An 11,303-nucleotide genomic window follows, 5' to 3' on the forward strand; every position below is an offset into this window, starting at 1 on the left:
AAAAGAGGTCAGGATCAATTCAAGCTATTCTGGTGACGTCAATATATATTTCTGGCACCATCGTTGTTTTGGTTCCTTATTTTAGGGGCTCATTCTCTATAAAAATTAGTGCAAATAGTTAATGCAGTTAGTAAACTTAAAAAAAGTTTATCAAAAATATAGGCCTAATAAATTTGTAACCTTTTTCATCTGTGTATTTTTAAGTTATATTTTGTGTTGGTCTGTCATTATTTCCCATACTCTTTGCAAACTGCACAAATCTTTTTCTATATTCCTTGACCTTTCTTTCGACGTCATCTCTTGATAGTTGTTTTGTGTGGTTGGAACCTGCCTTCAAGCTTGCATAGATGAATTCAAGCTTCTTTGGGGGCTTTGTTTACAGCCACAGTTTCATTAGCATGTTGTATTCAGAGGCCATTGTGTCCCAGATGGAGACGCACCAGGCAGCTGTTTCATTCATAATGAGAAGTCACACTAAGATGCTAACATGACTATTCCACACCATCAAACATCTCAGCACACAGATAACCAACTGATTTATTGCTTAACAGATAAGCCACACAGTCATCTTGCTTCTCCGTTACAGGAAAAGTACCTGTTGCACAAGGAACAGTTTTCGGTTGTGGTTAACAATGTTCCCCTTTCAAGGGGTCAAACGAGTCAAACCCTGCCTCACATCTGCAATTCCTCAAAAGGAGTAAGTATACTGAACTAGAAATCATATTTTTCTCTTTCTTCAGACAATTTAAGTTGAAAATGTCCATATAGGCAGGGTTTTCTTTTGAACACAGAGATAAAGACCCCCTCCCCATTTGAATCTCATCAGATCTGCCGTACCATAACAAAGCCCACTTGGTGGTCACAGATGGTGTGGGCCTATGGTGTGCTGTGTGAGGGGTCAGCAGTCTTTGTTTTATCAGATGGAGTATTATGCTCTAGACCACTGATTTAAACCTCAGCTTTGGCTCCAATGTAAATGAGAAGCTGAAAACAGTCATTTAATTGGAGACTATCAGACTAGTTTTCCATAAGGAGGTGAGGTTTTGCAGAAGTAAACTTTGTGATTTTACTATATCAGAACAACTTTGGCACACAAAAAATGACACAAAGTATACTGCTTTTCTTCAATGAAAAATATTTTGCCGATATAACATTTTCAAAATACTTCTCATTTATTTTGACCTTTGTTGAATACTTATTTTCATGTTGTGAGCAAATCTTCTGAGTCCGACTGCATACATTTAGGCCTTTTTGCTATCACTCTAAAAAAAACGGTCTGTAACTGTTATCCCATCCAAAGTAAAAGAAAATGTAAAAATATCAATAATTTCATTTGATGCACCACTCTCCCTGCCATTGGTCAGAAATAATGATAGTCCTGCCACAAACTCATGCCATTGGTTGAGCAGATCTTGGTGCAAGCAAAGCAAAGTTTAGTAAGAAACAACATTCCTGTCTAAAAATTTAGTCCTAACCCTATCCCTTCCCCTAAACCTAACCCTACCTATAACTTATCTCTAAAATCAGAGAGAAATGATGGTGAAAAACACTGATGTAGAAGCAGGTAACCCTGGTTTTAACCCTAAATTGACGTAAACTTGTCCCTCAAATCTGATTGGTTGATTGGAATGTTGTTCCAGGATCAACAATCATGTCGATCCATGTTGCACTCGGTGAATTTAACAAGTAGAAAAAATAATATGAAATAAATGTACATCCAAGCACTAATCCCAGATCATAATCCCATCTGCATGCATAGATGAAATAAACATTTTTATAATAACGGCAATGCCTCTCAGAACATTAATCCTGTCAAAACAGTGCTGTACAACTATCAAAAGTCTTCACATTGAAAGGTAGATGTAATTAGCCCCAGAGATGAAAGTGTTACATGCATTTTTAATCTGAGGAGGTTTTAAGGGCTTGTGTTTGGATTGATTTGGATTTTGGCAGTTTGTCAGAGTGGGTGGAGACTCTTAAGATGGACAGAAAATTAATTCAATCTCATAAAGGCCTCGTTTGCGTTTGGACGTCAACTCAGTGGAACACATGCACATAGAGGCTCTTTCATTGGGGAAATGAAGACCATATGTATAGCACACACCGAAACAGCCGTCTGCCGCTGGAAGCCCACGGTGTGTCTGCCGTACAAATCCAGACAAGTAACAGACGATTTTCCTTTTTTTTTCTTTTTTTTTTTTTTAAAGAAAACACTTCTTGTCCAAGCATTACTCATTCCCTAACTGGAAAATGGGAGCAATCGGAGAGGAGAGAGTCTTTGTTAGGTCATTTCCTGTCGTTTTTTTCCCTTCTTCTAGAATACCCACAGCCTGCCCACGAGCTAGATTTGTTTCCATGGATACTGGAACTATTCCAATGATTGCCTGCTGGTTTTTAGTGCGCGCTTTGATGAAGGAAAGCCTCGGAATAACCAGAGATGGGAAGAAGAAGAAAAGAGCCAACATGTTCCTCTAATCCTCACATTTTCTTTCATGCAGTGTGAATGGTTACTTTGGTAACTTTCTTTCTTTCTTTCTTTCTTACTTTCTTTCTTATGCAGTTGTTTTTAGTCAAATCCATGTTGAAATCAAAATCCACCCTATTTAGTATCTTAAAGCATGTTTCTGATCGTATTGTGCACATTTAATCAGTGCATGTCATTCCAAAAAAAATAAAAAAATAAAATGCTCCGCCTCTGAAACGACTTTCCTTTAGATGACGTCACAAACCTCTCTTACGTCTCAATACAATTGATTCCAGATGAATAAAATCAAGTCCTGGCTACATTTATTTATTTGAATATCCCCAAAGCTGCTCCTTAAAGGCACAGTAAACAAATTCTGAGAAATGCCGTTGACAGCGGATCAGACCGAGCACCAAAACACTCTTAGCCAATCAGTATTAAAGGGCGTATACATTCATGAGGGGGGAGGGGCCTGTGTTGCATGGCGTGAATTTGGGGGCGAAGCTATCAGTCCTATTGGGTAGGGCCATGTTTGTTTTGGTGATTTTAAACATCAACAGCGTTTCTCAGAAATCTTTTAAGTAGGCAACCGACTTTTACAGCGATTAGTTGTAAGCAAATGATCCGGTTTTATTGAGTCAGAAACGACAGTTGCACATGATCAAACTCCAGGCTCCACAGTAACCTCAGAAAACCCCATTTGTCTGTGGTTCCTGTCTTTAAACGCTGAGTTCATGACTTCCCCTTTAGGTCAGTGAGGGAAGTAATTTGCAGATGCACCTGAATTTTCGAGACAAAAGGCTGCAACCTGACCCGTGGAATTTCAGGGCTTCGGGGATGTTTGAGGAGGGGTTTGTCAAAGATCAGGGGTCAGGATTAGGGAAGAAAAGGTCACCGTAATTGGAAGAATCCAAGGGAGGGCTCGGTGTTCCAACTGTGCGCTTTTGTCTTGAACAGCGGTAACCCTTAACACTCTGAAATGCTTTCTCATGCCTGTGTGTGTGTACCTGGTGGAAATCAGCAAACCCCAAAGGACCAAAAGAGCATTATGGTCAGTTTTGCATCTGCATGTGAACAATACAAAACAATGCATTTTTTCAATATACAGACATTTGAACATTGATAAGTTTGTTGGAAACAAAACGTTGTGTACTTTCAGCACTGCAAATAATCTGCATAAATCAATTACAATCAGACATAGTCACATTTAACCTGCACTTTTGTCCAGTAAATTTGCGTCTCTCGTTCAGGCTCTGTGTGCACACAGTAAAACTCCAGGGTCAGTCCTTTGTGTCCTCTATCCAAGCACAGGCTTTAACAGGGCATGATGCTGTGGAATGTGGCCAATTTGCCCCCCCGTCCTGAATAGTGGCACTCAATGAGGCATGCTGGGTACTCCAGTAAGTGTGTCCACTGGTCTGGCAGTTAACATAACAAAGACTGCAAGATGTAAATGAATGAATTACAGAGCAAGGGCAGTTAAGGTAATGTTTTTTTTATTGCCTGCTAAAATCATAGTCTGAATATAGCACACCTTACATGGAATCATTCATGCAGTGCACAATATGAGTTACATGATAAATGGGTTCGGTTCTGTTCAAATGACTAAACCGTTATAAGTTTGGATTAATAAAGATTTTTTTTAATGTGTATGAAATAAGTCTCTTCTGCTCACCAAGGCTGAGAAATGTTTGAGTATAATATCGTGAAATATTATTAGAATTTAATATAACTGTTTTCTATGTGAATCTATTTTAAAATGTAATTTATTCCTGTAATCAAAGCTGAAGTTTCATCATTACTCCAGTCTTCAGTGTCACATGATCTTTCAGAAATCACTGCTGATTTATTAAAAGTAAACAGTTATTAATATAATCAAAGTTGAAGTTTTTTCTGTTTATTAATATTTTTGTGTAAACTGTGATAAACTACAATTTAGAACTGGAGTAAAAAAAGATTAATTAACAAGATTATTTTTTACTTTTATTTAACAAGGATACATTGAATTGATCAAAAGTGACAATAGACACTTATAATGTTTTAAAAAAATCTATTTCAAATAAATTATGGTCTTTTAAACTTTCTATTCATCAAAGAATCCTGAAAAAAATGTAGGCTACCAAGGATTCCACAAAAACATGAAACAGCAAAACTGTTTTCAACATTGATAATAATAATCAGAAATATTTCTTGAGCAGCAAATCATCATTAGAGTGATTTCTGAAGGATCATGTGACACTGAAGACTGGAGTAATGATGCTGAAAATTCAGTGTTGATCACAGGAATAAATTAGATTTTAGAATATATTCAGTGAAAAAAAAGTTAAAACTAAATAAAAAATATATATTTCACAATATTACTACTTTTACCTACTAAATAAATTCAGACTTGGTGAGCAGAAGATGAAAAACATAAAAAAATTCCAAACTTTTGACCAATAGCGTAAGTAATTGATTTCAATCTGAATGAAAGATGCAGTTTGACCAATTCTGCTGCATAATAACCTACGGTCAAGACTTGATTACTTGCTCTAGTGGAAATTTCCATTCCTTCAGCAACGGGAGGGTCTTCTATGCAGTTCCCTCCCATCTAATTCCTCCTTACCTGTGATGATCACTTAGACGAGGCTGAGCTTCACCCATATTCAGGAGGATGATCTCATCAGCGAAGCCACTCCTCGGTAGACAGTTTCCAGCGGTCTGCAGGTCTAAGCAGGTCGTAGTCAAAATGAAGGCGGTCTGGAACCAAGTCGTCATGTTCCTACATGATGTGGATGCCTAATGTATGTTAAACGCTTAGTGTGTTAAACGCATCCCATTACAGTTCGAGAAGTAACCAGTGTGGTTTCATCCTTGCAGATCTGTTTCTTTTGCAGCACAAGGGAATTAAACAAATGGCCAATAATCCAGATGGCAAATTAGCATTTCCTTCTTCAAACTGCTGCTGACATTTTTCCCATTGGATTTGATTTGGGACGGATGCAAGTTCAAACATGCAAAGAGATAACCATACTTTACCAATTAAATTATCTGCAAACTGCAGGATTTGCTCATTCGAACATGTAGTTTTCCAGAGAAACACTGGCAGATGCAGTGTTGAGCTAATCCTAAATGCAACCCACAAGAGCTGCCATATACACACTCGTTTTATGAGGACAAAGAAGTCTTTATTCACAGTCAGAGCTGCTCAGAAGTTATTGCCCAGTGTGCAAACATCACATACTGTACATACAATATTAAATCATTTCATAAATCCATTCTACTGCACCATTTGCTACAACAGATAAACTAGATGTTTACATTTCCTGAAGAAATATGTAAATGGTGTTTGTTTGCCTCACTAGTCAGTTGTCCCTATTTTTTGCATGGTAAAATGTTCGCAGAAAATCCTCTTTTTCATCCAGATGGACATCATTGTTGTCACTGTTTTTTTAGTTTTTTTTTAGCTTCCAGCTATATGAAGATAAGATAAATAGCCCATCTTTAAAAAAAAAAAAAATCTTATATAAACGTTATAATATCAGTTTCAATATCTTATATAGCCTATTATATAGTCTCCAAATGTGTCTGATTGGGGTCAGATAAACATGAAACTATTTATGAAACAGGTCTTTAAACCTGACATGAAATAATAGAAAAACCTTTTTTTAAGCTTTAGAAAAAATATATTTTTTAAACTTGCCTATGTGTTTTTTGCTAATAATATTTTATGAATCAGGCTTTATTGCTCATATAGGAGAATATGAAGCTCATACTCGAGGAGGAAAACACTTCAGTTTAACTCTGAGGCTCAAACTGAGCAAAAATATGCTATTTGGTGCAGTTGCTATGAAATTTATATGGCCAAAAGTAAGATGAAATTGAAAGCTTGTAATGTAAATCTTTATAACAGTATAGTAGGCTAAATATTTACTTCATATAAATATTATTATATATTAGTCTTAGTAAGATGACCAAAAGCGATTAAAGCGATATATGAACAATTTTAAATGCGATAAGTCTTTTGAATAAGAGGAAGTAAATGTCAATATTTTAATTCTTATGTATGTATATTGTGTATTGTTAATTGTTTTGTGATTGTATGGCGAGACCAAAGACCAATTTTCAGCCAAGGGTGAACAATAAAGTACTATACTACTTTAAATGCTTAGTTTTATAATCAAAGCTTAAGGAATACAATGCCTGATGATATTTGATACATTTTAACTAGGGCTGTCAAATGATTAATCGTGATTAATCACATCCAAAATAAAAGTTTTTTTTACATAATATATGTGGGTGCACTGTGTATAATTATTTTATATATATAAATACACACACATGCTTGTATATATTTAAGAAATATTTTCATGTATATACTGTATATAGATTTATATATAATTTATATTATATATAAATATAAATATTTTATATATAAATAATATTTTTTCTTAAATATACATGCATGTGTGTGTATTTATATATGTACAAAATAATTATACACAGTGCACCCACATATATTATGTAAAAAAAACTTTTATTTTGGATGTGATTAATCGTGATTAATCATTTGACAGCCCTAATTTTAACATGTTTTTTTTAAGTACTAACAATATAAAAGTACGTGTATTCTTACGTGTATTGTCTAAAACAATATTCTTACGTGTACTAAAAATCTATAAAGATTTCACAGCAAAAAGGCACGTGAACCACAAACTGAAGGTGGACGTTTTTACAATTATATCAAAAGGCCTTTTACTTAGTATAAACTATCAGACGACAGTATGTTGTGTACAACAGTTTTTATTCAGAAAAGTTTTTATCATGTTTATCCTTTTAGAGGCTTAAAGACTGATTATTCGACAAGCCTTCAATGTCAGTCCAGGCATTTTGAAAAGTAATAGCACATCTCTCCTTAACAATACACATGTTTTGAGCACAAGCGCTGCAGAACGAGTTACACGTCAAAGTTTAGTTAGGGTCAAGAGTTTGCTTAAACCTTGAGTGATGCTTGCTTTAGCAAACATCAAAAGTATCAATGGCAATGCAAGCGGAGAACCATGGAGCAGCTAGAGTTGATGTGATGGGGTTTATGCGTGTGTTTTAGGCCACACTGACCTCAGCCCCTTTGTGAGGCTTTAACAAAGAACCATCTGCATGAGACAAGAGACAGAAACATGGCGGACTGACTGGGGGAGGGACAGCAGCACGAACACGATGTAGAAACAGGGACGGAGGAGAGAACAAAGACAGACGAGAAGGAACAGGATCTTCTGAGATCCGTAAATATGCAGTTGCGATTGTTAAACTATGGTTTCTCAAATGAGGGTGCAGAACGAAACCCTTCACATGCACGGTCAAGAAGGGCTCCTGTAATCTTTCGCAAACACACTTCCTTACAGGACTGGATGAAAGTAATTAGAGCTCTCGGGGGCTGGGTTCTGGTTAACCATTTCATGGCCAGTTTTAACAGCCTCTCCGATTAGACATGAAGGATCCTCCAAATCTGAGAAGCTTGTAACTGTAAAACATTTAACAACTGCAGAAGCAGAAGTGAAGATCAGAAGTCGTGCATGGCACGGTTTTCTGTTTTAAAGGTCTAATCAACAAGAAGTTTGAATTGATGCTGTTTTGAGAACAGAAAGAAAAGAAAGAGGTCAGAACTTGAGGCTGATGAGAATCTCAAGATAATTTATGCTTTATATAAAGCAAATGAAGCCGATTTTAGGACCATTAACATTTGAATGATATTTGCATGATTTTCATTACTGTATGCATTCCCATTATTTTCAATGGTGATTCTTACCATTTCTCTAACACATTTAGTTTGAATCTGGATAAATTAATACTAAGTAAATACTGTACAGTTTAAACGGTATATAATTAGTAGAATATAATGTCCTTAATTGTCACAAAAATATCACAATGCTAAAAATCCTAAGAATGAAAAAGATCATAAAATAACCTTCATTTTTAATCATTAACTTCATTATTTAAAAAAAATAAAAAATCCATAATCCATGTTTGGGTCAAATACAGATTAACCCAACCGTTGGTTTACATTTTTAAATAAAATTTTTAAACCAACAGTTGGGTTAGTTCATATTTGACCCAAACATGGGTTGAAACAACCCAGCATTTTTTAATAGGTTTCTTAATTTTGAGGTGCAATTATGATTCACACGTCCTTGTACTCGGGTTTACCTTATTCCTGATATATTTTCCAAACGTAGCATACAAGACAAATCATGGATAATCTTTTAAAAAATATACTGCTGTACGTCTATATTCAACAAGAAAATAAGCTCTTTCAGTACAAATATTACTGAAGAATAAAAGTGGTAATTTACTAGATGAACGCATACAAACATTAGTGATGAACAGCCATGTAACAAGACGAACAGGTGCAGATGGATCACCTAGCAACAGCAGCTTTCGTTCTCGCCACACTCTTCGCCCATGACTGTTATTATCACCATCTAGTGGCATGTGATTGATAGGAAACTGATGGCATATTCAAAACTAACCAAATGTAACCTGTTCCTTAAGAACTTATTAAACCGGCATTCAATGCTTTGCTCTCCTCACACAGGACCTTAAAACCAACATGATATCCCACATATGAATGATATGGGATCATGCAAATAAAGCTAACAACAGAGCTTTCATGTGGTGACAGCTGGAACCCATTAAAATTAGGCTTTGTTCAAACAGGCAACACAAATTAGATTTGTGTGACTTCGTCTGTTTCATGTTTTCAAACCTGTGCATGAATGTAACACGTCATCCGTCATTAGCGCATGTGTACTTTGTTCAGAGTGGGAATATGTGATTACACCGTATCTTTGTGTGTAAAATGCGCACTCCACTGTGATTATGTTTACTCTCATTATGAGCATAACCACATTAACACAATCACAGTAGTTCTGCCTTAATCACGTTGTAAGATGGCATTTAATGTTTCATCACAGTCCTAAAGGTTCTAAAAATAGGTGCAAAAGCAAACGTTTTTTTAGAACTAGAATAAAAAAAAACCCTCACATTTAAAAACAAACAAAGCTCCTGATTGGTCAGGTCAGCACAAGATCTCAGGTTGCCTAACAACACAATCAGAATCGGGGGAGGGCCTCTGGGAATGCAATTTGTGGATGGAGAGAAGGAAGAAAATACTTGGAATTCTGCCAAGAAAAATAAACAGAGAGAGAGAGAGAGAGAGAGAGAGAGAGAGAGAGAGAGAGAGAGAGAGAGAGAGAGAGAGAGAGAGAGAGAGAGAGAGAGAGAGAGAGAGAGAGAGAGGAGACCTTATAAAGGTGTAAAGAGAGTAGAGTACATGAATATAAGTCATAATAAGATATGGCGGCAAAGAACGCAGCCTTCAGGAACATACCACAAGGAAGTAACCTATAATTGCACCCTCATAAAGTTTATAACTTTAGTGTATTCAGTGAATATGGTTTTAGTTTTAGAACTCAATCAAAAACCTGGGGTCTAGAGTCTCATGGTGTTTATTAATGAATTATCAGTATTACTATTCATATCTAGGGGTAGATTTAAAATGTTAAACTTTGTTTATTCATCTTTTTGTATGTCCATTAAAGTGAACATAGTTTTGGAAATTTGCAGATTGATTTTTTCCCCTCTTCGGGAAACCACGCCTTAGCAACCACTCAAAAACCACTCTAGAAACCACTTAGAACCCACTAGAAACAGAATAGCAACACACTAAAAACCACTCAGAAGAGCCTGGCATATGTATAGCAACACCTTAGTAACGTCATAGCAACGCATGAAAAGCCCCTCAGAAGAGAAGATTAGCATCTGCATGGGAACAGCCTATAGTAATGACATAGCAACACACAAAAAACAACAAGAAGAGCTTAGCATCTGCATAGCAACACTCTAGAAACCACTTAGAACCCACTAGCAACGGAATAGCAGCACACTAAAAACCATTTAGAAGAGCTTGGCATCTGCATAGCAACACCTTAGTAACGACATAGAAACGCACGAAAAGCCCCTCAGAAGAGAAGAATAGCATCTGCATGGGAACAGCCTATAGTAATGACATAGCAACACACAAAAAACAACAACAAGAGCTTAGCATCTGCATAGCAACACTCTAGAAAGAAACCACTTAGAACCCACTAGCAACGGAATAGCAACACACTAAAAACCACTCAGAAGAGCCTGGCATCTGTATAGCAACACCTTAGTAACGACATAGAAACGCATGAAAAGCCCCTCAGAAGAGAAGATTAGCATCTGCATGGGAACAGCCTATAGCAAAACACAAAAAAAACTAAACAAGAAGAGCTTATAGCATCTGCATAGCAACACTCTAGAAACCACTTAGAACCCACTAGCAACGGAATAGCAACACACTAAAAACCATTTAGAAGAGCTTGGCATCTGTATAGCAACACCCTAGCAACGGCACAGCAATGCAAAGCAACTAGTGACCACCATTTGAAAAAATGCAAAAATCCAGTTGTTTGGTAGATGTCACTTTAGAATAACACATGTGATACATCAAAAACCAGACAAGAATGAAAAACTTTTGATAAAAAAGGAGTGTGTGACTAACAGGATGTGTTTACGAGGGCTGGAGAGTAAAGATATAGACAGAGAAAAATGAACAGGATATGGGTCAGTTTGGGTGGTGAAGATAACGGTGAACGCGTCTGGTGTGTTTGAGTGCAACCTTTTGTATAGTGCACATAGTTTGAAAGCAATAAGCCAATAAGACAATTATTCACAGTCAGCAAGAAATCACATATAAACATTAAAAACAAACAAACAAACAACATGGTTTAAACTACGTTTCCCACTTCTAGTCTGATTAGAGTCTACTCTAACCACT

Source organism: Rhinichthys klamathensis, unplaced genomic scaffold, assembly GCF_029890125.1.
Source record: "Rhinichthys klamathensis goyatoka isolate OS25496 unplaced genomic scaffold, OSU_Roscu_1.1 h1tg000120l_1, whole genome shotgun sequence".
Taxonomy (NCBI): domain Eukaryota; kingdom Metazoa; phylum Chordata; class Actinopteri; order Cypriniformes; family Leuciscidae; genus Rhinichthys; species Rhinichthys klamathensis.